Source organism: Sapajus apella, unplaced genomic scaffold (genome assembly GCF_009761245.1).
Source record: "Sapajus apella isolate SASKATOON/1434 unplaced genomic scaffold, GSC_monkey_1.0 scaffold11, whole genome shotgun sequence".
Lineage (NCBI taxonomy): Eukaryota > Metazoa > Chordata > Mammalia > Primates > Cebidae > Sapajus > Sapajus apella.
Genome location: NW_022436951.1, coordinates 9,764,472 through 9,789,721, shown reverse-complemented (window position 1 = coordinate 9,789,721; position 25,250 = coordinate 9,764,472). Strand labels below are relative to the sequence as shown.

The 25,250-nt window shown below is 43.4% G+C and overlaps 2 long non-coding RNA genes across 2 annotated transcripts in view; one reads left to right on the top strand and one right to left on the bottom strand.

Moving 5' to 3' along the window:
* Window positions 1-10,348, top strand: part of LOC116552307 — a 14,851-nt gene extending 4,503 nt beyond the window's left edge. The window contains exons 2-3 of the long non-coding RNA XR_004269318.1: window positions 7,223-7,228; window positions 10,338-10,348. This is a non-coding gene — a long non-coding RNA (uncharacterized LOC116552307). The remainder of the gene's footprint in view (window positions 1-7,222; window positions 7,229-10,337) is intronic.
* LOC116552308 overlaps window positions 1-12,233 on the bottom strand; it is a 16,555-nt gene extending 4,322 nt beyond the window's left edge. The window contains exons 1-2 of the long non-coding RNA XR_004269319.1: window positions 12,224-12,233; window positions 4,516-4,524 (exon numbers count right to left, since the gene is read on the bottom strand). This is a non-coding gene — a long non-coding RNA (uncharacterized LOC116552308). The remainder of the gene's footprint in view (window positions 1-4,515; window positions 4,525-12,223) is intronic.
* Between the last annotated feature and the right edge of the window lie 13,017 nt (window positions 12,234-25,250).

Sequence of the window (25,250 nt, the reverse complement as noted above, 5' to 3'; positions counted from 1 at the left end):
AAAAAAAAAAAAAAAAAAAAAAAAAAAAAACCCAAAAAAATATGATACTTTAGAGCAGTTTTAGATTCACAGCAAAGCTGGGAGGACAGTACAGAGGTTTCCCATATACCTCCTGCTTCCAAACGTGTTGGGAAGTCAGAGCCAACTCCAAACCTCCTTAAGCTCGAATGTGGGCTCTTCAGCTGGATCTAGAAGCCAAATTGACGTGAAGCAGATTAGCTAGAGAAAAACATACACATTTCATTCTTTTTACTTGTCCACGGGATCTTCACAAGAGAGTAAAGTTCAAAGAAGTAGCCAAAGAGGCCGGGCATGGTGGCTTATGCCTGTAATCCCAGCACTTGGGGGGCCGAGGTGGGTGGATTGCCTGAGGTTGGGAGTTTGAGACCAGTCTGATCAACATAGAGAAACCCTGTCTCTATTGAAAATACAAAATCAGCCAGGCGTGGTGGTGTATGCCTGTAATCCCAGCACTTGGGAGACTGAGGCAGGAGAAATGCTTGAACCCTGGAGGCGGAGGTTAGAGTGAGCCAAGATCACGCCATTGTACTTCAGCCTAGGCAACAAGAGTGAAACATCGTCTCAAAAAAAAAAAAAAATGTAGCCAAAGAAAGATGCTTTATGGTAAGTGGCAAGAGGTCAGAGATAACCAGGTCTATGGGCATTTGTGTTTTTCTACATGGTCAGACTTTTATGGACACAGTCTCAATCATAAAAGCCATGAGCTACATGGCGTTCCCAAGGAGGCAATTCTCCTTAGTACTTTCACTTGCTCGGTAGCTAGAGCTGCATGCAGGCAGGGTCAAGCCACTCCACCCATCAATCAATACTGCAAACCATACATAATGTTACACTTAATCAGTATATAAATGTTACAGATTAAACGTTCTACAACAAAGTAACATTTTCCATCAAGAGAAGAGGGATAGGAAAAGGCTTAACAAACCAGCCCAAAGACAGCCATATAGGCAAAAAGAATATCTTGGTCTGGTCTGAGAGGTCCATAGACTTAATCAATATATAAATGTTACAGATTAAACATTCCACAACAAAGTAAGGTTTTACATCAAAAGAAAAGGGATAGGAAAAGGGTTAACAAACCAGTCATGGAGCGCAATATAGACAAAATAATATCCTGCTCTGGCCTGGGAGGTAGGTCTTGCAAGGGAAAGACTTTGAAGTGGGCAGAGCCTTTGGCTGGCAGAGGCTGGGTGTTTATCACAAGTGACAGCGAGATGGTTTTTTTTTGAGACAGAGTCTCACACTGTCACCCAGGCTGGAGTGCAGTGGCATGACCTTGGGTCACTGTAACCTCCACTTCCTGGGTTCAAGCAATTCTCCTGCCTCAGCCTCTCAAGTATCCCATGCAGCTGGGATTACAGGCACCTGGCATCATGCCCTGCTAATTTTTATATCTTTAGTAGAGGTGGGGTTTCACTGTGCTGGCCAGGCTGGTCTTGAACTCTTGACTCAAGTGATGCGCCCATCTCTGTCTCCGAAAGTGCTAGGATTGCAGGCATAAACCACCATGCCCTGCCAAGATGATATCTATTAAGATGGCCATTTAAGGCTGCTGAAGTCCTACTCTTTTCCTGGACACAGAGTCCCCTAGTAAGGACTGATAGTAGAAGAGTGTTCTTGGTTATGTCCATATCTGGATGCACATAGTCTTTATCGACTAGGCAAAACATCTGGTCCCTTTTGGCAAAGTGCTTTATGAAATGTAAGATGGAGGCTGGGTGTGGTGGCTCATGCTTGCAATCCCTGCACTTTGGGAGGCAGAGGTGAGCAGATCAGAGGCCAGGAGATCAAGACTATCCTGGCCATGGTAAAACCCCATCTCTACTAAATACAAAAAATTGGTGGAGTATGGTGGCATGCTCCTGTAGTCCCAGGTACTCAGGAGGCTGAGGCATGGGAATCACTTGAACCTGGGACAGGTTGCAGTGAGCTGAGATCGCACCACTGCACTCCAGCCTGGTGACAGAGCAAGACTCCGTCTCAAAAAACAAAAACAAAAACAACAAAAAAAAGAAATGTAAGATGGAGTCTTTTTCTAAGATGGAGTTACTTATGTCAAGGGTGGTCTATACAACTTTGCAGACACTGAACAATAAGCTTGAGAAGAAATAACAGGGCAAAGAAAATCAGAAAATCTGGCTGGGGCAGTAAATTTTCTAGGGAAGTCACTAGGAGATATATTGGGAGGGTGTAAAGATAGTGGAAGATAAAAGTTACTTCATTTAGTACACACACACGTACATTTAGGGTCTCACTGTGTCACGCAGGCTGGAGTACAGTGGTGCCATCATATCTCACTGCATCCTCAGTCCTGGGCTCAAGGGATCCGCCTGCCTAGGCCTCCCAAAACGCTGGGATTACAGGCATGGGCCACTGTTCTCAGTCCCTATCAAGTATATTTATTCAGGCCCATTGCAGCCTCCAATGCCCAGTCTCTAGTGATAAGGCCTATCTTCTTGCCCTAGTGTGGTGAGGGTACCCCTCACGGAGGAGTCTATGGCTTGCTGTATGCAGGAAGAGAAAGGTCAGCTAGGCTTTTTGGAAACTACAATTCCTCCAATGTTTTCAACTTGACATAATCAATGTACCAATCCAGCATATTTTGGGCTGGCATGTCCTTCAGTTCTTCACATGTGTAGCTCCCAGTTACGGACATTCCTTACCAGAGCGGAGCATTTGTTATAATTGATGAACCTACCTTGACACACCATAATTACCCAAAGTCCTCAGCTGACATTAGGGTTCACTCTGGTGTTGGTGCAGTTTATGGCTTTGGACAAACATATAATGTCACGTATCCACCATTACAGTGTCATACAGAATAGCTTCACTGGCTTAAAAATCCTCTTAAAAATCCTCTGTGCTCTGCCTGTTTGTCCCTCTCTTCCCTGTAACCCCTGGCAACCACTAATCTTCACTGTCTCCATGGTTTCTCCGTTTCCAGAATGTCCACACTTCTTTTTATTGCAGATAAATAAAGGTCTACAAGGCTCAAGCCACTTTTGGTCAGGAATTCTGTTATTTGCAGCCAAACACATCCTAACTGAATTATTTCCCAACTAGATTTTAAGTTCCTTTAGGCAGAGATACTGTATTTAATTTATTTGTATTTCTCATAATACTAGGGAAGACTTTCTTACATAGGGTTGGCACGAGTTTAATAAGTGAATGGTTAAAGGGTAATAGCAATCCAGTCTGGGCATAGTGGTTCATGCCTGTAATCCCAGCACGTTGAGGGGCTGGGTGGGAGGATCACTTGAAGCCAGGAGTTCAGAGGCTGCAGTGAGCTCTGATTGTGCTACTGCACTCCAGCCTGGGCAACAGAGCAAGATCCCATCCCTCTCTCTCTCTCTCTCTCTCTCTTTCTCTCTCTCTCTTTTTTGAGATGGAGTTTCACTCTTGTTGCCCAGGCTGGAGTGCAATGACGTGACCTTGGCTCACTGCAACCTCTGCCTCCCGGGTTCAAGTGATTCTCCTGCCTCAGCCTCCTGAGTAGCTGGGATTATAGGCATGCAACACCACACCCAGATAATTTTTGTATTTTTAGTAGAGACAGGGTCTTCTTTATGTTGGTCAGGCTGGTCTCAAACTCCTGACCTCGTGATCTGCCTGCCTTAGCCTCCAAAAGCACTGGGATTACAAGCTTGAGCAACCACCCCTTCCGGCCATGACCCCCATCTCTTAAAAAACAAAAAAGGCAATCCAAAGTACTTTGGCTCCTAAAATATGGTTCAGCTTGGCCATGGATTGGGTGGCCATCCTGTAGTCAGAGCCCACATTACAATGGCCTAATGAAACCAACAAATCTTAGAGCTGGAATGGACTATACAGCTCTGGGTCACTGGGCCCAACCCTCTCATTTTACAAATAAGGAAATAGATACACAGTACTTAATTGATATTTGTTACTGACAAGTGCAGTGCTAGGTCGCCCTGCTCCCAGGCTAGTAATCTTTCCATTACGTTATGCTTACTTATCTTGGCTCCTCCATCCCATCATAGCTCCAGGCTCCCCACATTAGTGCTCCAATATTTGTGGCCTAGGCCACCGTTCTGACTTTGAGCTACCAGCAAAGGCCAGCAAGTACAAGGAGCTTGCGTAAGCATTATCGTCATTTGGGAAGGAAATCTGGGGCTTTAGCAGGAGTTATAGTTATAGGGCAGATATGAACAAGATGGGAGCAGAGAGACACGTGGAAGACAGACCTGCATTTTCATTTATCAAGTTCATATCCTCTCAGAGAGACTCCAGAGGGTCAGTTGCCTATATTTCAGCCCTAATTCAGATCCTATTGTAATTGATAGGTTTTAGGATTACTCTGATGGTTAATTGTATGTGTCAACTGGGTGAAACACCAGTCTAGATGTTGTTGTGAAGGTATTTTGAATGTGATTTACATTTTTTATTTTATTTTTATTATTATTATTTTTTGAGGCAAAGTCTTGCTCTGTTGTCAAGGTGGAGGGCAGTGGCTCAATCTCGGCTCACTGCAACCTCCACCTCCTGGGTTCAAGCAATTCCCCTGCCTCAGCCTCCCAAGTAGCTGGGACTACAAGAGCGCACCACCACACCTGGCTAATTTATTTATTTATTTGTTTTTGTATTTTAATAGAGATGGGGTTTCACCATGTTGGCCAGCATAGTCTCAATCTCCTGACCTTGTGATCCGCCCACCTTAGCCTCCTGAAGTGCTGGGATTACAGGTGTGAGCCACCCCACACCAAGTGATTAACATTTAAATCAGTAGACTTTGAGTAAAGCAGATTACACTCCAGAGTGTCAGTGGGCCTTATCCAAGCAGTTGACAGCCTTAAGAAAAAAGACTAAGATCCCTCAAGGAACAGAGAATTTTGCCTGCAAGCAGCCTTGGACTTCAGCTGTAGCATCAACTCTTCCCTGGGTCTCCAGTCTGCTGGTCTGCCCTGCAAATGTTGGACTTGCCAGCACCCACAATCTCTCTCTCTCTCCACATACACACACCCACACCCACACCCCCATACACACCCTATATCCTATTGGTTCTGTTTGTTTTTTGGAGAGCCCTAACTAACAAAATTACCCTAAAGTCTAAAGATGTATGGCCATTTTACTCCTTATCAGCTGTTAGGGGAGATATTTACAACTGGTGGGGATGGCTTAGCCCTCAGACTCTGTCTCACTGGAGTCCAACAGAAAGCATGGAAAGAAATACAGTGCACCTTGACGGCCCTGTTTAAACAGCTCCTGGAGTCTTCAGCAGCCTGCCCTTAAAGAACCTTTTTTAAAAGGGAGTTTTATTTCCTCCTTGTAGCTTTCTGTCTATTCTATTCATCCTTCTGCTGTGGTTTGATTTTCCCACTCTTATGGGAAATCTGCAAAACAGCTGCCTCCCCGACACCCTAGACTTCTTTGTAGGGAGACAGTCAAGGGAATAATGACATGCCTTGGGAATTAATGGTCCATTTCTGTTCTTTCCCAGAGCTAATCACTGAGCCAGCTGTATAGGAGGCAGCAGGGGAGGTGCTTTAAAAATGCTCAGAGACCTGGCTTGAAGCAATGAAAAATTAATGTTACTGAGAGGAGAGAATTGCAGAACAGCCACTGCAGGCAGAAGTAGGATGGGAGGGGATGGGGCTGGAGGAAGGGGATAAAGTGGGGATAGGCCTGGGCCGCCTTATAAATAGCAACTCAATTACCTTGACAGCCATGAGACGGGACATAGGGGCTGCAGAGAGGGATGGTCCTGACTGGCAGTTTCTCTCCATGCAATGTGCAATCTGCACCACACTGCACTTCCTCATTGGTGTCAGAGGTAGTTAAAGGCCTGTGTTCTGTGACTACCATGGACACCAGATGAATAAGAAATAACACTAATCACTTCCCCACCTTGTGAGTATCCATGGAGAGGATGAGTGTTGAAGCACTTGAAGTTGCACCAACATCCATTTTACTTTTATCTTTGGTGCCTAGAAAAAACGAACTCCTTTTTTTCTCTATTAATTACCCAGCCTTAGATATTCTGTTATAACAACACTAAGTAGACTGTCAAAGTGTAAACAGGAATGTTTTTCTTCTTATGATTAAAAAATATGTAACTTCTCCTGATAAGCCTGTCCCAGAGACAAAAGAAAGCAGTCTGAAAATACAGGAGGAAGAAGGAATCCAGGGATATTTGGTAATCACATTTTAAGCTCATGCTTCTTACAAGGGTTGGAAAGAGGGGCCAGTTTATATTACTGTATATAATATTATATACAATAAAATTATATTACTATATACAATGAATTTATATATATATTGCATATATTACTATATACAAGAAAATTATATAGTGTATGTATAATTTCATATATAAATAATATGCATAATTTCATTTATATAGCACATATATATAAACTTTTTAGGTATATGTCAAGTTCAGCACTTTAAAAAAATTGTCACCTATCTAATGATCTCCACTGAGATTTCCTGAACTGTAAATTTAAAAAGATGTAGCTGTTGGCATGATTTTCAGATAAGAAGGTATAGGATGAGGGAGCCTCTGTAGGTGAGTTTTTGTGGATGGAGAGGCATATGGTGTTTTAGAAGTCTGTCAGGGGCACAGCAAGCCCTCTGTGTCTGCCCTCCTCCACTAAATTAAGGCTTCCATATAATATATAAAAATCCATTTGTAATCTATTTTTGGTTATTATTCTAGGGTAACTGGGATGATGAGTTACTGTTCTGTGACAGATCATTTTGAAGAATACTATTGCCTTTCTTCTCATTCAGAGTTAACAGGAAGTCTATGATGGGAAAGTTACTTTGATGAATTCAGCTGAAGCACTGACAACTCCCAGAGCTGTGGTTCTCAGTCAGAGACTATTTTTGTTCCCAGGGAACATTTGGCAATATACTGGGACCTCTTTTTGGTTGTCACAGTTGGGGCAGAGGTATCACTGGCATGCGGTGGGCTGAAGCTGAGAGCCCTGCCAAATGTCCTACCGTGCAGAGCAGAGTCCCCTCTGCCAAAGACTTATCTGACCCCAATGTAATATTGTCAGGGTAGAGGAACCCTGTACGAGAGCAAATCATGTCTTTCAAACCGGCCCCTCTTCCCAACCCTTGTCGGGAACATGATCTGAAAGTGTAATTATCAAACATCCCTGGATTCATTTTTTCTCCTTCATTTTCAGAGTTTCTCTTTTTTTTTTTTCCTCTGGGACAGCCTCATCAGGAGAAGTTACATGTTTCTTAATCATAAGAAGAAAAAACATTCCTATTTAGACTTTGATGGTTAGTCCATTTAGTGTTGCCATAACAGAATACTTAAGGCTGGGTAATTGGTAGAGAAAAAAAAAGGTTGATTTGGCTCATGATTCTGATGACTGGAAAGTCCAAGATTGGGCATCTGTATCTCAGAAGGGCTTCAGGCTGCCTCCACTCATGGTGGAAGGCAAAAGGGAGCTGCTGTTTGCAAAGATCACATGGCAAGAGAGGAAGTGATGGGGAGAGGGTGATATGGGTTGGATGTGTATTCCTGCCCAAATCTCATATTGAAACATAATCCCCAATGTTGGAGGTGGGGCCTGGTGGGAGGTGCTTGGATCATGGGATGGATTTCTCATGAATGATTTAGCACCATCGCCCTTGGTACTGTCCATGTGATAGTGAGTGAACTCTCATGAGAGCAAGGCATTTAAAAGTGTGTAGCACCTTCCTTGCTCTCTCTGTCCTGTGCTGGCCATGTGATGTGTCGGCTCCCCTTTCACCTTCTGCCACGAATGTAAGTTTCCTGAAGCCTCCACAGAAGCCAAGCAGATGCCAGCATCATGCTTCCTGTATAGCTTGCAGAACCATGAGCCAACTAAACCTCTTTTCCTTGTGAATTACCCAGTCTCAGGTATTTTTTATAGCAATGTGAGAACAGACTAATACAGGGGGAACGTGCCAAGTTCTCTTTAACAACTGGTTGTCTCCCAAGAAGTAACAGAGCTAGAGTGTAACTTATTCTCCCCTGAGCGAGGGCATTAATCTGTTCTTTTAAAAATGTTTTTATTTTTTTGAGACGAAGTTTTGCTCTTGTTGCCCAGGCTGGAGTGCAATGGCACAATCTCGGCTCACTGAAACCTCTACCTCCCAGATTCAAGCAATTCTCTTACTTCAGCCTCCCAGGTAGCTGGGATTACAGGCATGCCCCACCATGCCCAGCTAATTTTGTATTTTTAGTAGAGATGGGGTTTCTCCGTGTTGGTCAGGCTGGTCTCAAACTCCTGACCTCAGGTGATCCTCCTGCCTCGGCCTCATTAATCTTACCATGACGGATTCACCCCCATGACCCAAATTCCTCCAACTAGGCCTGATATCACCATATTGGGGATAAAATTCAACATGAGTCTTGAGGGACAGAAGTAAGCCATATCTAAACCATAGCAGATACTTTTAATCCTTATTTCTTTTTCACCTTTTGCTTTATCACCAAACTATCAAAAGAGCCATGCACAGGCAGTCTACAGAATCCAGGTCACACAGGGGTATGAACAGCGAGGCCTCCCAGGTGCCTGCTGTGGTCCTCACAGAGACCTTCTTGAGAACCCTGCAGGCCTGTTGCAGGGAAGAATCCCCTGGGGTGGGGCCTCCTTTTTAAGGCACTTGAACTTTAATGACTTGAAAGTTAACCTAAAGAGGCCAGGTGCAGTGGCTCATGCCTGTAATCCCAGCACTTTGAGAGGCCAAGGCGGGCGGATCACCTGAGTTCAGGAGTTTGAGACCAACCTTGCCAACATGGTGAAACCCTGTCTCTATCAAAAAATACAAAAAATTAGCTGGGTGTGGTGGCGGGTGCCTGTAATCCCAGCTACTGGGGAGGCTGAGGCAAGAGAATCGCTTGAACCTGGGAGGCGGAGGTTGCAGTGAGCCAAGATTGTGCCACTGCACTCCAGCCTGGGTGACAGAGCGAAACTCCATCTCAAAAAAGAAAAAAAAGTTAACCAAAAGCAAATAGTAGGAGACATTCAGCTTTTGTTTGAGTGCTCCCCTGGGTGAAGGGATACCCTGCTTCATCAAAATTGTCTAGACTTAGAAATTAAAATGTCTTCAAGGGCTCATAATAGGAGGAAGGCTGGTAAATTACATAAATTAAAATGTCTTTCTTCACATTGTTCAGGGCTTGGCATACTCAAGACCTCAAGGCCTTGCTTACCTATAAGCTTTCCAGAGCTGGAGCTGGGGTGAGAGAAAGTGAGGTGCCTAGTGTGCCAAGTTTAAGAAGTAAGGAGGCACTTCCTCAGGGTGATGCAAGCCAGGGTCAGTGTGGGCACCAACCTGAAAGTGCCCCAGGCACCTCTCTTGCTTCATCTGAGTCCTGATTTTGAGGATCTCCAAACTTTAGGAGGGGCCAGAGCTGCCTTCTATTACTGGAAAGGACACAGGAGGGTATAAAAGGCTTAGAAGACATTCCCAGGGGGCCAGAAGTAATCTTTTTTTTTTTTTTTAAGACCAAGTCTCACTCTGTTGCCCAGGCTGAAGTGCAGAGGCGTGATCTTGGCTCATTGCAACCTATGCCTCTGAGGTTCAAGTGATTCTCAAGCCTCAGCCTCCTGAGTGGCTGGGATTACAGGCATGTGCCACCACACCATGCTAATCTCTCTCTCTCTCTCTCTCTCTCTCTCTCTGTGTGTGTGTGTGTGTGTGTGTGTGTGTGTGTGTGTGTGTGTGTTTAGCAGAGGTGGGGTTTTACCATGTTGGCCAGGCTGGTTTTGAACTCCTGACCTCAGATGATTTGCCCGCCTTAGCCCCTCAAAGTGCTGGGATTACAGGCATGAGTTACCATGCCCAGCCGCCACGAGTAATCTTAAACCACGTTTTGTCTAGCTTTGGAGATAAACCCTAATCGGGTCTCTCTGTCTCAAAGTCTCCCCCGCAGCTCTGATGCAGCCTGTTTGTAGTCTAGGGTTATTTCACTTGTTCCGCATGATGTCTGTAGTATCTTTCCATTTCCAGATTGTTTATACTCTTCTTTTGGACTCTCCAAGTAGTATTTCCCTTTTGACCTTCTGAATCCTCATGTTTCTCAGTTTGCTCCTTATTCCAGGCAATTGCCAATGTGGTCAGCCTTTTGTTTTTTTGTCTCCTTGCACTTAATAATTTCTTACTATTTGTGGTAGACTGAATAACACGACCATCAAAGGTATCCATCTCCTGATCCCTGGAACTTGTGGATTTTACCTTATAGAGCAAAAGGATTTTTTGCAGAGAGGATTAGGTCGAGAATCTTGAGATGGAGAGATTATTTTAAATTATCTGGATGGGCCCTAAATGTAATCACAAGTGTCCTTATAAAAAGGAGGAAGAGGTAGATTTCATTATGAAAGTAGGAGATAGGACACAGAAGCAAGAGCTTGGAATGATTCAGGAAAGGGACATGAACCAAGGAATGCAGGCAGCCTTCAGAAGTTAGAAAAAGGGAAGGAAATGGATTCTCTTCTAGAGCCTCTAGAATAAACCAGCCCGCCAACACCTTGACTTTAGCCCAGTGAAACTGATTTTGGACTTCTGACCTCTGGAAATGTAAGACCCTAAATTATTGTTATTTAAAGCTACCAAATGTGTGGTAATATGCTACACCAACAATAGGAATCTAATATAGTATCTAGACATGGAGTATATAGTCTAGAAATGCATTTGCACAGTAAGTAGTGCAAATGCATTTCTAGACTATGTACTCCATGAAGGAGTCAGCATCACCTGGGTTAACAGTGTTGGCTCTGGAGCCGTCAAACCTGGGTATAAATCCTGGCTGATCCCTGTAGTAAATATTTGCTTGTCTTTGTCTACCCAGGCTTTTGAACTTTCTTCCTGTATGAGTCAGAACGTGTTAGTTGCCTTCCTACTGTTCATTTTCCATTACTAACAGCATCCTAATTTGTACAGGGAGATAAATTTTGCCATCTTAGAAATAATGAAATTTCAGTCTGGGTGTGGTGGCTCATACCTGTTATCCCAGCACTTTGGGAGGCCAAGGCGGGAGGATCACTTGAGCCCAGGAGTTCAAGACCAGCCTGGGCAACATAGAGAGACCCTTGTCTCAAAAAAATATTTTTTTAAATAAAAAATTAAAAAAATCATATTTTACGGTCTTCCTTAAAGCCACAAGCAGCCACTGACGTAGTTCTTGCCAAGTGATCATATCTGGAAGAGACTTCAGAGGGGGGTTAATAGGGGGTTAATTTGACTGGCATGCACCCTTGTCCTTTGACTTATCCTTCCTTCCCAGAATGCCACACACTAAGGATGGTGGCATGGAAAGAAAGATATATCTTGGGTCGCTAATGGAATTGTGAGGATGGTCTTCTAGTGCTGGACTGTATCCTCAGGCTTCTTGCTTTGTGAAAAGAATAGGGCCCTAGTTCGGTTAAGCCACTGTTTTTTGTATTCTGTTATATTCACCTTACAATTCGTTATTTATTCCACTTTTGTGGATCTTACCAATTTCTGTTTTTGATTCTAGTATTCTGGTACATTGTATATGTATCTGTCAACAGATTCTAAACCCCTGAAGGAGACAAATTACCAGCGGATAAAAATACAACTTCTGGAGTCCAAGAGACCTGGTGTATTCGTTAGGGTAAAGCGGTGCTAGGTGCTACAGGAGATAAAACTCAAATTCTTTGTGACGTCACACAATAGAACCTTATTTCTTCACTCATATGAAGTCGTTTTTAGTACATATTGCCATCTATGGACACAGGCTCTTACTTTCTCATGGTTCTTTGCTACTTAATCTGGCTAGAGTGTTTCGTGATGTACAGAGTTAAGAACTCAGAGAGACAGAGCTACTTACAAGATTGAGCTATAAGAAACTGGTGACACTTGAACATAAATACTGTCTACAAAATGGCAGTTTCACTTGATTAAACCTAACTTCACATGTGTGATTTTCAGCAAGGACTCTCTAAATTCATTTCTTCCAAGACCAGCTCAGCCGTGGAGACCCCAACCCAGGTGGCGCTGAAGGAATTAAGAAACAGACACAGAGATAGAAAGCAAAAGGTGGGCGATCAGAGTGAGGCATCAGGGGTATCCCTGAATATCCAGCTGAGAGCCCAGAGCAGACTCTCACCTATGTGTTTATTCTTTACTTTCCCGTGACAAGTTTTATAAGCGGATGCTCTGTGTTCTTTCATTGGTTAAAGGTAAACTAACCAGGCAGCAAGTGTATGTTTACTATAGGTTAAACACAAACTAGAAAGCACTGTTTAGAGAGAACAAAAGAAAGAGTCACGTATCCTGTGTTCAAAGAACTAATTCATCTAGTGTGAGACATCCATATTGGTTACTGTTTTGTAATGCTTTGAGCAGTTTTCCACTTTGAGGGGCTGACTAGGTTTTTTCCTTGCCGCTCTCAGCAAACAATATGATTTCTACACGTCAGAATTTGCTCTCAACAATTTCCTTAGCTATAAAATGGAGTACCAATACTTATTCCTTCCAAGGAGTTTTTAAAGATCAAGTAAGAGGATGTATGCAAAGAGCTTCGCATACAGCCTCAGAGTCAGTGACTCAAACAGTTTAGCTGTGATTTGCCCAATGCCTAGCACAGACTATCTGGTACATACTAGCTATTCTTTTTCTCCTTTTTTTTTTTTTTGCTATTCTTTAATTTTATATATGCGTGTATGTATGTACAAATCGAGATAGAATTCACATACCATAAAATTCACCTTTTTAAAGTGTACAATTCAGTGATTTTTAGTATATTCAAGTTATAACAAAGTTACATAGTCATCAGCACATTTTCATCACCGTAATCAGAAACCTCATACCTGGCTGGGTGTGGTGGCTCACGCCTTTGGGAGGCTGAGGCAGGCGGATCACCTGGGGTCAGAAGTTGAGTTCAGGAGTTCGAGATCATCCTGGCCAATATGATGAAATCCCGTCTCTACTAAAAATGCAAAAAAATTAGCTAGGAGTGGTGGCTTATGCCTGTATTCCCAGCTACGCAGGAGGTTGAGGTGGGGGAATCACTTGAACCCGGGAGGCAGAGGTTGCAGTGAGCCAAGATCACACCATTGCACTTCAGCCTGGGTTACAGAACAAGACTCCATCTCACAATTTAAAAAAAAAAAAAAAAAGAAACCTCATACCTGATAGCAAGACCCTGTCTCTATTAAAAAACGAAAAAAAGAAAAAAGAAACCTCATGCCCATTAGCAGTCACTTTAGCTTTCGAATGAATTGCCTTTGTTTCAAAATGGCTAGCACAGTACCTCGCTCATCGAATTCACTCCATATTTATTGATTTTATTGGCATCTCTTGTAGAGCTGACAAAACGTTTCTTGTTTATTCAACAATGGATAGTATGTCATTTAATTTGTCATTTAATATATATATGCTCGCGCGAGTGCACACACACACCCCCCCTCCCCCACATTTATGCTCACGGAATCAGATTCTCCCACACCAAAATAATAAAATGACAATAATAATAATATTGTTGATAACAATCCTGGTTGTGCATTTAAAAGGACACAAGGAGGCTACTGTGATATGAGGCTGTCCACCTCTGAGGGGATTCACAAGGAGACTGGAAGGAAGAGCTCCAGTTCCCACGTTCTCACATGCCATTACCTTCTTTCTCTCCCTGTTGGTAGTCACTGCAGCTCAGGTTGCTGAAAGAGAAAAAACTGAGCCAGTGTCTAAGAGGGCTCCTCGAAGTTCCTCGATTGTATTAATCTTTTGATTTCAGAACTTTTATAAATAGCACTTTTTTGAACACACACCAAGAAGGGCAAGTCAAAGTGAAAATAGCCCAGCTCTTCTTAGCTAATAATGCCTACTCTCTATACCTATTAGATCGGACAGGTTGTGTCATTTGATTCTGTTCAGAGTCACAGCTGTAAAAGCAGATGCATTTTTTTGCCTATTTGACATTCTTAAAGGAAAGTCATCCTGGAAAACAACCCAATTTAGTATTGATGTTACTCTGCATGGTTGATGGTTTCAAAAGATTAATGTTTATTTTGGTAACGGTTCATGGTTTTTATCTTTGAAACAGCCAGTTTCTCTTTTGCACCTGCTGTGGCTATGAGAGCACTGTGCTGGCTTGGGTCCTTCATTAAAAGTGTGAGCTGCTGTCAAGAAGAAATACTGTGTACTTCACTGAAATATATTTCCTTTTTATTTTATTTTTTTTTGAGACAGGGTCTCACTCAGTTGCCCAGGCTGGCCAGTGGAGCAATTACAGCTCACTGCAGCCTTGACCTCCCTGGATCAAGTGATCCTCCCACCTCAGCCTCCCGAGTAGCTGGGACTACAGGTGCATGCCACCATGCCCGGCTAAGTTTTGTAGAGATGGGGTTTCATCTTGTTGCCCAGGCTGGTCTCAAACTCCTAGGCTCAGTGATTCACCCTCCTCAGCCTCCCAAAGTGCTGGGATTACAGACATGAGCCCTATTTTAATGATATTAACTTCTAATGAATGAAAATGAATAGATACAAGAAGAAACACTTAATGGGGATGTAACTAATCCAATGGCAAAACATTAAAAGAGTAAATGATTAAAATAAAATTTACTGACCCAACAAACAAACAAAATAGAAATGAAAATGGTTCACTATTGGGTTCACTGTACATTATTCCAGTGACAGGTACACTAAAAGCCCAGACTTCAGCACTATACAATTCATCCATGTAGCCAAAAACCACTGAACACTTAAAGCTATTGACAATTAAAAAAAATATATCTGGGGTGGGCCAGCCAACTGGTTACATAGTCATCTGGGATCCCATGGATTATTTAACCTGACCTCTGATGGGAACAGGAAATTGAGACCCAGGGAGGCAAAATGACTTGTCCGAGCCTTGTTGCAGTCAATATCACTGTGAGTCTCTGGATCTAGCTCTTTAGCAACCTTTCCATGCCTCTATGCTGCTCCCCATGTATTAATTCTCTGAGAGAATACAGTTTGGGCATCTGTAACTCTTAGCTTGAATTCGGCCAGCTTACTACTTCTACTTGGCTCCTGATGTCTAGGACAGCCTTGAATAGGTTCAGAAATCATGTGGCAACAACATCCCCCGTTGATATCATGGTATATGGGTTACGTTCGCTAATCCAACTGGGATCAAATTCCAGCACTGCTACTTACCCGCTGTGTGACACTGGTGTCTTTGTGTCCTAGGACTGTAATAAATTGTCACAAGCTTTGTAGTTTACATCAACAGAAATTTGTCCAGGCATGGTGGCTCATGTCTGTAATTCAAACACTTTGGGAGGCCGAGGTGGTTGGATCACTTGAGGTCAGGAGTTCGAGACCAGCCTGGCCAACATCATGAAACCCTGTCTCTACTAAAACTACAAAACTTAGCCAGGTGTGGTGGCAGCTGCCTGTAATCCCAGCTACTTGGGAGGCTGAGACAGGAGAATTACTTGAAACTGGGAGGCGAAGGTTGCAGTGAGGCGAGATTGTGCCACTGCACTCCAGCCTGGGTGACAAGAACAAGACTCTGTCTCAAAAAATCAATCAATTGACCGATTAATCAATTAATCAACAGAAATTTATTATCTTAAAGTTCTGGAGGGTAGAAGTCAAAAATCAAGGCAGTGGCAGGGCCATGCTCCTCCTGAAAGCTTTAGGGAAGAGTCCTCCCTTGCCTCTGCCTAGTTTCTGGTGCCTGCCTACAATCCTTGGTGTTCCTCGGCTTGTGAGATGCATCCTCCAGTCTCTGTCTCTGTCCTCACGTGACCTTCTCCTTTGTGTCTCTGTATCCAAATTTCCTTCTGCTTTCTCTGGTAAAGACACCAGTCTTGTATTTGAAGCCCATTCTAACTCAGTATGACGTCATAATGTGATTACATCTGCGAAGACCCTATTTTCAAGTGTAGTCACAATCACAGGTACTGGGGTTAGGACTTGGGTAGATTCTTGGGGGCTTACAATTCAACCCACTAACTCAGGTAACTCCCTTCACCAATCTAAGTACGGTTTCTTCCTTTCTGTAATGGAATAAAACATCTCTCTTCTGCACTTAATGTGAACACGATGAGGTAACATGCATAATTGCCCAGCATATAGGAGGTGCTCTGCAGATGCTGCCAACTCCCCTTCAGATGTCTTTGTTCCTAAAGTCAAGTTAAATGTTTGCACATAGTAGCTATTCAGTAAGTTCGGCAGTTGATTGATTTTCTAAATCAGAAGGGTTAATGCCCAGTGGACTTTGCACCAGAGGACCCAGAGATCTGGCTATGCATTCTCTAAGTGTCTCTTCAAAAGGCAAGACTCTTTCATCCCTCTGGGAGAATCACTTTTGAGACACATTTACTAGTTCTACTTGCTTTCTCCTTAAACCGCCATGGGGAGCAGCATCTTTTCTGCACATCTAGGATTCTGCTTGGATTTGGCAGCCACTCCTTCTTGATAAATGTTATGAGGACAAAATCTCGGCTTTCTATGTGGAATTGACACAAAAACGTTTACACTATTGAATTAAGGCTTCTAATTTGGATTTATAGGTGAGCCCCTGGTCAGAATATTGAAGAATTAATAAAAACTGCATAAATGACCTAAAGAAATGTGAATTTGTATAGATTGTCTAAAATGGGCAAGTTTTATTAGAAAACTATTCTATTCAGCAGCATCCCTGGTAAATAAGAAAACAAACAAACAAACAAAATGGCTGGGTGGGGTGGCTTACACCTGTAATCTCAGCACTTTGGGAGGCTGAGGCAGGTGGATCACCTGAGGTCAGGAGTTCGGGACCAGCCTGGCCAGCATGGCGAAACACTGTCTCTACTAAAAAAAAAAAAAAAAAAAAAAAAATTAGCCATGCATGGTGGCAGGTGCCTGTAATCCCAGGTACTTGGGAGGCTGAGGCAGGAAAATCACTTGAACTGGGGAGCAGAGGTTGCAGTGAGCCAAGATCATACTGCTGCATGCACTCCAGCCTGGGCGACAGAGAAAGACTCAGTCTAAAAAAACAAACAAACAAAAAAAAAAAACAAAAACAAAACACCAAACAAACAAAACAAAATAAAACAAAACAAAAAACAAAAAGTAGAAGAGAGAGAAAAGAAAAGTATCCTGCAGAAGAACTGTTCCAATTCATAGGGGAAATATTTCATTTGAAAAATAAGTTTCAGGTCTTTAGAGAAAAGAAATTAGTAATTTTCTTTAGAGAAAAGAAATTAGATACTATATTTCAGCAGAATCTAATGTGATAGGTGTCTCTAGAAGTTTCTTTAAAGGCAAATTTAGAGCAAGGGCTAAAAACAAGAAAGAACAGAAAACAATACCAGCAGGGCCTAAGAAAGGAGAATTGTTGAGGAATTTGCTTGACAATTATAACGAAGTTCTTTTAGCGAATAAATTAAAAAGTCGTTGGAGAGAAATTATTTACTGATTTTTTTACCTTGCTACTTTTTTCTGTGTGTAGATCTGAGTTTTCTTGTTGGGTGCTATGCCCCAGAGGGACTCAGTTGGATATACTTCGGCATGAGTTTCCATTTTCAGTATTGTCCTATTCAGGGATATAAAGTCAACTATGTCCTAGGTTCTGCCACGGAAGAATACACTATTTAAGTATTGTAGTCTAGGCCTTGACAATCTAGCAGAAGTCACAGAGGCACAAGAATGGCCATCTAAGGGGTTACTAAAACGTAGACCTCTTTGACAACTGAGATACCAGAATCAACACATCTGTCTTGGTTTGTTAATCATAGTTAAAATTTTGAAACTGAAAGCAATATGCTGATCTTTCGAACAACAAATACATTAACTGAAGATACAATGATGTGAAAAGACCACTGTGAAGTACCAGTGGTATGAAAAGTTCAGGATGTGATTGAGTAGCATTGAAATCTTGACCCTGGGCTGCTGGTTTCTCTGACGGTTCAGAGGTGAACATTCTGCATATCTACCCTAAACTGTAGTATGCTGAAGGTATTGCCAAATTAAATAATTTGGGCTTCTCAATGCAGGCATCACTCTCTCCTGTGATCTCTGGCTAAGAGGCTTTGCAGGCCTGCTGGGAGATTAAGTTCTTGTTTCAGTCAAGACCATGATGATATTTGATATTTGATCTATTCAGTCACTATACCTTACCCATTGGCTGATAGATCTCATGCTACGCTTCCCGCTTGGGGCGTGATGATCAGCCAGCAAGCCTAGTGCTGGGCCCCAGCTAAGAGCGGAATGCTTGGATTTGATTTTTCAAAATTTTTTTATTGACCATCACAGCATAGCAACATAGTATGCATGTTAAGTACTGAGCAATCCAGAAAACTTAACACTTAAATAGACTGTCTTTGTAACACGTAACACATAATATGTTAAACATTTACATGAACATATAACTACTATCCTCCATAGTAGTCTTCTTGGGTTTACGTATTTGTTCGAACAGTGATCCCACATTTGCACTCAACATTTTTCTTTTTTGGAATTGTTACCAGGACCAATTAGTAATCCATAAAATAATATCATTTTATAAATTTCTTTCTTTTTTTTTTTTTTTTTTTTTTGGACAGAGTTTTTTTTCTTGTTACCCAGGCTAGAGTGCAATGGCGTGATCTCGGCCCACCACAACCTCCGCCTCCTGGATTCAAGCAATCCTTCTGCCTCAGCCTCTCGAGTAGCTGGGACTACAGGCACGTGCCACCATGCCTAGCTAATTTTTTTTGTATTTTTACAGAGACAGGGTTTCACCATGTTGACCAGGATGGTCTCGATCTCTTGACCTTGTGATCCACCAGCCTTGGCCTCCCAAAGTGCTGGGATTATAGGTGTGAGCCACCGCGCTCGGCCTTTATAAATTTCTTAACTCCTCATGTTACTAATCATGGAGCTTAGATGCTTTTTCGCTCTTTACAAATAGAAATTGACTGCGAAAGTTAGACATTTCTTGTTGCTAGGAGCCTATAAAAGACCAGGCCTCATGCTCTGACAGCGATGTTCAAAGAGGAATTCTAAAAGTTAACTTTGACCAATGTCAGAGTAATTACAATGATTGCATAGCCTCCGATAAGATGACTTTTGAAGGAGAAAACACTCATTTGAATGCAAGTTACAGCATATTTACTAGAAACGAATTACACCATTTTATAGCACATTAAATAAGTCAGGTATAGCTAGCAAGAGGAGTTATGCTATGCACCTACTAAAAATGGCCTACATCTCTTTGCCATTACAAAATGCATTCTTCTATAAAAGGTGACACTACATTTCTCATGAAAGTTAGACCTAAGAATAGCTCTAGTATCAAGTTCAGAAAAGTCACCCTAGGGGAGACATGCTCAGCAGTTTGCATTTAAATAGCTTCCTTAAATATATTGCTGTTACTCATTGCATACGACCTTACATGTAATTCATATTTATTTATATGAGTGAGAAGGAATATTAAACTGTTGGAACTACATATTCTTAGCTGTTTTAATGTTGTGCTGTGAAGGTTAATTTCTGACAGTAGATAAAATACAAGGGTCTGTAGCAGCTTGTTTGGTGGAAGAAAATGTTAGCGCGTGGGTCATAGCGCTGCTATGAGGAGCATGTTCAGTCCTTTCTTTTCTCCTCTCGTCCGTATCCAATTGTCCACTTTGGTCTCCAGATGACCAGCATTAGCACTGTAACTGCTGACAGAGGAATTTTGCTCTCTTTGTTTTTGACTGCCGTTGTTGGCACTCTGATCTGGGGTTATGTCTCATTGAAGCCAAGCCTGCATAACACCAGGTGAACACAGTTGCTGGTTTCTTCCTCTCTGTCTCTAGGCCTAACACTCTAGGGCTTAGCAGGGCAGGAGAGGGAGAAAGAAAATTATTTTTTCCCAGCCTGTGAACCAAGGCCTTTTTTTTTTTTTTTTTGGAGACAGAGTCTTGCTCTGTCACCCAGGCTGGAGTGCAGTGGTGTGATCTCAGCTGACTGCAACTTCACCCTCCAGTGTTCAGGAGATTCTCCTGCCTCAGCCTCCCAAGTAGCTGGGATTACAGGCATGTACCACCATGCCCAGCTAATTTTTGTATTTTTCTTTTTTTTTGAGACGGAGTCTCTCTCTGTTGCCCAGACTGGAGTGCACAGTGGCGCGATTTTGGCTCACGGCAATCTCCGCCTCACGGGTTCAAGTGATTCTCCTGTCTCAGCCTCCCAAGTAGCTGGGACTACAGATGTGAACCATGACGCCTGGCTATTTTTTGTATTTTTAGTAGAGATGGCGGTTTCACCGTGTTAGCCAGGATGGTCTTGATCTCTTGACCTTGTGATCTGCTCGCCTCAGCCTCTCAAAGTGCTGGGATCCCAGGTGTGAGCCACCACACCGGCCTAATTTTTGTATTTTTTAGTAGAGATAGGGTTTTGCCATGTTGGCCGGGCTGGTCTTGAATTCCTGGCCCCAAGTGATCTGCCTGCCTCAGCCTCCCAAAGTGCTGGGATAATGGGCGTGAGCCACCGAGTTCCGCCCACAAGGCTTTTTTTGCCTTAACTTTTTCTCACATCACTGCATCTGAGGGATATAACTCACACCTTACAAAAAGTAGATGCTCCCTGTGTCTCTTCTTGGGATGAGGGTATATTGCCCCTGTCTTATCTGCTGTTATAGAACTATCATAGACTGGGTGGCTTAAACAACAAACGCTTATTTTGTCCAATTGTGGAGGCTGAGAATTCCAAGATGAAGGTGCTTGCGCATTTGGTGAGGGGTCACTTCCTGGTTTGCAGATAACCATCATCTTGTTGTATCCTTACGTGGCAGAGAACAAAGAGAAGAGAATCAAGCTCTCTCTTGTCTCTTCTCATAGAAGCATGAATCCATTTATGAGGGCCCAACCCTCATGACTAAGTATGCCCCAAAGTCCCCACCTCTAATACCATTCCACTGGGATTGAGGGTTCAACATATGAATCTGGGGAAAAACACAAGCATTCAATCCGTACAACCCTCTTACCTTGTGCTGTCTCCCTTCCCAGTTCTTAGGAACCACTAACTTGGAAAATGCCCGGTTTTTGTTTTATTTGTTTTCTCTTTTGCATGTATGATCCACACGGCCCCTTCTTAGGTCTTCCTAAAACCTCTAGACATCCAGAGCCACCATATCCTTTAATATCCAAATTGAATGGTTGGTGCTACCATTTCATGTGCCGTGGGACCTCCAGAATTCTCCTTAAGTTTTCCCAAAATATCCTGGAAGGAGTTATGTTCTCCTAGTCGTTCATGTTGTGATCTGCTTTCCTGCTTTAGCTTGGATGTTAAACCAGAGGTGGCTGACCTCCCGCTGTGCCCACCACATTGCTGGCACATAGCCCTGTTCCTCTCCCTTTCTTTCTTGTTTCCTCTTCTTTGTATGTTACTGGTATGTCTCTTCTGCTACAAATTCAGGCTGTCAGGAAATGCGACTTTCTTGATTTTCTCATGATTGTGTTTAATGATCACCATTTCATCTAATGGCAAAAGCTTAATCTTAGCCAATTTCATGTGAAACTCATAATTTCTCTCTTTCCCCTTTTCTCTCCTAAATTCTGGACAGAGGTGGGGTAGGATTATATGGTGTCAGAGCACCAAAGGTGGTGGTAGAGCTGGAAGATGCCCAGGTTTTTGTTTTATTTTCCCCATCTGCCCATGTCGGCCACATTAGTCTGTTCTCGCATTGCTATACGAGCTAGTGCTCGACTTACGACCACGGTCGGGACCGTGGACCGGTCGTAACACGATTTGGTCATAAGTTGAATAGGCTATATGCACGTGGAGATGGCAGTGCTGCCACAAGCTGGTCTGCACTGTCGTACGCCCAGCGGGGCAACGTTTGCACTGCCAGATGCGGAGCAGCCGTGGCTAGTGATTGTGGTCGTAAAGTCGAATGGTCATAAGTTGCATAGGTGGTAAGTCGATCAATACCTGTAAAGACCTACCAAGACTGGGTAATTTATAAAGAAAAGAGGTTTAATTAGCTGATGATTCCACAAGGCTGTGCAAGAAGCATGGGAGGCCTCAGGAAACTTACAATCATGGTTCAAGGTAAAGGGGAAGCAGGTGCATCCTACATGGCTGGAGCAGGAGGAAGAGAGGGAAGGGGGAGGTGCTACACACTTTTAAACAAGCAGATCTTGTGAGAATTCACTCACTAGCACAAGAACAGCAAGGGGGAGATCTGCCCCCGTGATCCAATCACCTCCCACCAGGCCCTTCCTCCAACATTGGGGATTACAATTCGACACGAGATTTGGACGAGGACACAGACAGAAACCATATCATTGGCTTTTGCTTAAGAGTTCATCCTGCCTGGTTCTTGGTCTTTCTCACTTCTTCACACTGGTATTTCTTGAGATGTTCTTTGTCACACCACTGTATGTAAGTCAAGGCTGGTGAGATTTCCTTGTCCTGACTGCAAGGCCTCCCCAGGTCTGTTGGCTGCCAGTGACACATCTGTGCCACTCTTGGCCAAAGAGAAAGACATTCCACTGATTCCTGCAGTACCCTGGGGCATCCCTGAACTCGGCGAGGATGGCTGAGGTCTGCCATCCTGACACGCCACGCAGACATCTCTACCCCAACTCTGTGGTGGAGGGAGGGGCAGGTGGGTTTCAGAGGACCTTGGAGAGCTTGGCCGCCTGGAAAGCAAGGCACCAGTTTGCTTTGCTCTCTCAGATCCCCAGGCCCTCTGGGGATTTGATGCTTCCTTCCCCAGGGCTGATGTGGGGACAGAGAGCAGAACTACTTTTCTACTCCTCAGACACTGAAGAGGAGCCTCATCTCCTTTCTTCTCTGACTCTTCCCTTTCAGTTGCCATAATATCTACAGGCAAGTGGAGTGAGCGAAAAGGAAGTGTTTTTTGTTTGTTTTTGAGATGGGATCTCACTCTGTCACCCAGGCTGGAATGAATGCAGTGGCGCAATCATGGCTCACTGCAGCCTCAACCTCCCAGGCTCAAAGTATCCTCTTGCCTCAGTCTCCTGAGTAGCTGGGACCACAAGTGCATATCACTATGCCCAGCTAATTTTTTGTATTTTCTGTATTTTCTGAGACAGGGTCTCACTATGTTGTCCAGACTGGTCTTGAACTCCTGGGCTCCAGTGATCTGCTCACCTCAGCCTCCCAAATTGCTGGAATAACAGGCAGGAGCCATGGCACTCAGCCAGAAAAAATTTTAAACTAATCGCTTCGTATCTTAAACCTATAATTTATGCCTGGAATCCTGATAGTTAAAAAAAGTCAAAAGCCAAGAATCTGTCCTGTGTGTTCTGCTCTAACATCCTTCTTCTGCTGTAGCTGAGAAAATGGGGGTGGGGGTGAGGTGGGAGGTGTGGGGGTGTGTGTGGGGGAGGGTCGGAGGTGTGGGGATGTGGGGTGGGGGAAAGGGGGAGGGGGAAGAGTCAAGGTCAGAAATCAGGAACCAAGAAATCAAGAACCACACTGGATAACATTTCAAAATAATATCCTGGTACTTGATACATCTTTTTCCGAAGCTTTGAAAAAACAGAGGGTGTTGACAGCATAAGGCCTTGGAGGGAACCGCATTAGCAGTCCCCAGCCATACTCCAGGCCTCCAGGAATTTCTTCCTGGCAGTCTCCTCCTCAAGCTCTGTCCCTTTCATAGTTTGTCAGCTATTTCCCTTCTCAGTCCTACTCCCCAGTCTACCTCCCTTTCTGGGACACCTACAGACTCTCCAAATTCAGCACATTTATTTAGCTTCCTTTTTGTGCCACACACTTCTTCCACACCAAGGCTTGGAGTAGGGAGTGGGAGTTCTTTCACTTTTAAAGCTGCCCTCTAGGAAATTGTCTATAAAAGGAGCTATTCCCTACCCCACAATGCACAAATGCAGGTGAATTACACCTCCTTCCCATTCCATTATTTGAAAGCAACCGCTGTCCTTTTTTTTCGAGACAGTTTGGCTCTTGTTGCCCAGGCTGTAGTGTAGTGGCACTATCTCAGCTCACTGCAAACTCTGCCTCCTGGGTTCAAGCAATTCTCCTGCCTCAGCCTCCCAAGTAGCTGGGATTACAGGCGCCTGCCACCACAGCCCACTCATTTTTTTGTATTTTTACTACAGATGGCGTTTCACCACGTTGGCAGGCTGGTCTTGAACTCCTAATCTCAGGTGATCCACCCGCCTTGGCCTCACAAAGTGCTGGGATTACAGGTGTGAGCCACCCACCATGCCCGGCCCCTATTTTGTTTAAAATAAAAAAAATTTCCTTCCTCTTTCACCTATGTAAAAAATTATTTTTGTTTATTTTCTTGAATTATGGTTACCTTTTAAAAATGGACAATGCTTGATCAAGGATTTTCAATTAGTTTTACAAAGTACCACACCCAAGAAAACTGAGCCAACAAATTTGCATGCAAAGCTTCAGGTCTCCTTACTTCTAAAAATGCATACCTCCTTAACAGCGCTCCACCTCCAATGCTTAGAGAACAGAAACCCAAACCAAAACAGGCACATTGCCCAGTTCCCTCAGTGACACAGAAACTGAATGAAAACTTATTAAAGCAGGAGGGGTTAGAGATGCAGGGGAAGTTTAAGTGCACATGTGGTTTACCTTGAATATTAAGCGTGATTTCTTTACGTAGGTGTGGAGCTTTGCAGTGTCCCATGACTGTGCATAATGTCAGTGTTTCTTTTCTTTCTTTCGTTTTGTTTTGAGACAGTCTCACTCTGTTGCCCAGGCTGGAGTGCAGTGGTACAATCTTGGCTGACTGCAACCTCCACTTCCCAGGTTCAAATGATTTTTCTGTCTCACCTTCCTGGGTAGCTGGGATTATAGGCGCATGCCACCACGTCCAGCTAATTTTTGTATTGTTAGTAGAGACAGGGTTTCACTATATTGGTCAGGCTGGTCTGGAACTCCTGACCTCAGGTGATCCATCTGCCTCAGCCTCTCAAAGTGCTGAGATTACAGGTGTGAGCCATCGCACCTAGCGTCAGTGTTTATTTTCATGGCTGCTTTTATTTCATTATGATCAAGAGTTTCACAACAAACTATTTTAGGGAATTAATTTGTATTTTTGTCTGCATTTAATCCTTTAAAAGTCAAGTAATTCTAGAAAGGGATGTGTGGGGGATGCTTTCAGAAGTTTAGTGTTCAGACTTCGATTCTATCCGATGTATTCTTTGCCTCTCAACCCCATTACACATTTCACCCCCCGTTTTAATTTTTCCAGGGAATATATAACTCTCTTCTCCTATAAGGGTGGGATGGGTGAGAACCATAGGTCTAATTGCTTTGCATGTGGAGTCAAACACTCCTCCCATTCTGCAACCCACTGCCCTTCCTCAGCCTCTGTG